Source organism: Delphinapterus leucas, chromosome X, assembly GCF_059928025.1.
Source record: "Delphinapterus leucas isolate spDelLeu-1000000601 "Yukka" chromosome X, BTC_Dleu_Yukka2, whole genome shotgun sequence".
NCBI classification, from domain to species: domain Eukaryota; kingdom Metazoa; phylum Chordata; class Mammalia; order Artiodactyla; family Monodontidae; genus Delphinapterus; species Delphinapterus leucas.
The window spans coordinates 34,207,902-34,209,963 of NC_143150.1; the positions used below are offsets into that span (position 1 = coordinate 34,207,902).

General features: G+C 37.1%; 1 pseudogene; it reads right to left on the reverse strand.

The window, feature by feature from the left end:
- Positions 1-369: 369 nt before the first annotated feature.
- LOC111165764 (14-3-3 protein epsilon-like) lies at positions 370-1,561 on the reverse strand (annotated as a pseudogene).
- Between the last annotated feature and the right edge of the window lie 501 nt (positions 1,562-2,062).

Consider the following 2,062-nt stretch of genomic DNA (forward strand, 5'->3'; position numbering starts at 1 on the left):
ACCCAATTAGTTTTAAACATCAGTATAAAATTCAATTTAAACAACCAGAAAAAGGAAAAATGATACCACTTATGCCTCTAGAGTGTGATTAACCTCTCTCTTAGATGTTTGCATCACCTAGAAGTCTAATCGCTTTTGAATGTAATTTCCATTTCTAATGGTGATCCTGCCACATCTGGCAGGAGATGATACAGTAGTGCTGAAAAAGCCTGTATGTAGTCCTATTAGTGTCTTAAAGAACCGAAAAACTGGAACCAGTAAAATGCACAGAAATTCACTCTTGCCTTTAAGAACATTTGAAAACTGTTTTTTTTTAAAAAAAAAAAACAGGGCAGAACCTAAATTCTGAAACCAAATGTAGAAGTCAGATTTGGTGGTTCTCACTGACCATGAGGAATTTCCTACGTGGTGGGATGGGAAGGAATAGGGTGGCTAGGGATGGTTTTTCTTGTTGGCTTTTAGGTCTCACTGATTTTCATCTTCCACATCCTGCAAAAACTCTTTATTCTTCTCTTCACCATCACCCTGCATGTCTGAATTCAATAGTGTCAGATTATCACATAACAACTGCATGATGTGTAGAGTCCTTATAGCTTTCTTCGCTCAGCATATCTAGCTCTGCAGTTGCATCGAGAGTTGATTTTGCCAACCTGCAGGCATGCTCAGGGAAATTAAGAATTTCATAGTAGGAAAAAAGAAGCATATTCACAGATATAGAGAACAAACCAGTGGTTACCAGTGGAGGGGGTTGGGGGAGTGGGAGATACAAACTATTGAGTGTAAGATAGGCAAAGGATGTATTATACAACACGGTGAATAGAGCCAACATTTTGTAATGACTGTAAATGGAAAGTAATCTTTAAAATTTGTATAAAAATAAAATAATTTCATAGTAAAATACAGTAAAATTGAGAGCAAGAGCTAAGTAAATGGGATGCGTTGGTGGAAGTTCTGTCATTGCAATATCATTAGCAGCTTTAAAGCTACTAGGCTGTTCTTTGCAGCCTCCTTCCTGTGGCAAATTCAGCCAGATACCTGTGATAGTTCCTTTTCATTTTATAATAGAAAACCTTGGACTCGCCAGTGTTAGCTGCTGGAATGAGGTGTTTGTCTGGTATATCCAAACTGTAACAACAGATTAACCTTAGCTCAATCTAGACCAATATTCTATTGCCAATATTCCTAGATGATTTTTAGTTTACTCCTTCTTAGTTTCTTCTTTCTGTTTAATGCTGCTGATTATTCTCCAGGAGGCTCTTCTAGCTTCAATCACAATCTTATATACAACAGATAGAAAATTTATTTCTTCAACTGTCAGCTCCACATCTATCCCTGCTACTTTCTTCATTAATTCCATCCTATCATTCAGCCTCCTTGGCCAGATTCCTGATGTATACCAGATTCTCCTGATCATGCATAGTGCAACAGCTACAGTGGGGCCTGTGCAACAGATGGAAGTGGATAGGATCTCTCTCTCAGCCTCCTGCTCTGCATCCAGGCAGCCCAATTATCTCTTTTATTAGTGAGGAAACTCTTTCTTAGAACACTCCAGCAAAATTCTCCTTACATCTCTTCACTTCAACAAGGCCATATTACTACACTCTAGCTACAAGGGAGACTGGGGAAGTGATTTTCTACGTTTCCATGCTCTATAATCAAAGATGGGACTCTGACAACAAGTAAGCAGTAAAAGGGGATTGGCTAATGGGTAGGTGACTCAAAGTGTCTACTATAGTCATTTACCAAGGGAAAAAAGTGATTGAGCTATTCTTAGATTTTCAACATCACCAGATGCCAAATATAGAAATAATGTCAGATGAATTTTTATAAATGATATATATACATATGTATACATATATATACATATACATGTAAAATATACATATACATACACAATATACATATATGTACATAAAACTACACAAATCATAAATGTATGTAATTTAATGAATTTTCACACAATGAATATACTTAATGAAATCTGCATCCAGATCTTAGTTGTGACCAATCTACTGAAAAGCCTCTTGAAGGGGGGCTTCCGGGAAGATGGCGGAAGAGTAAG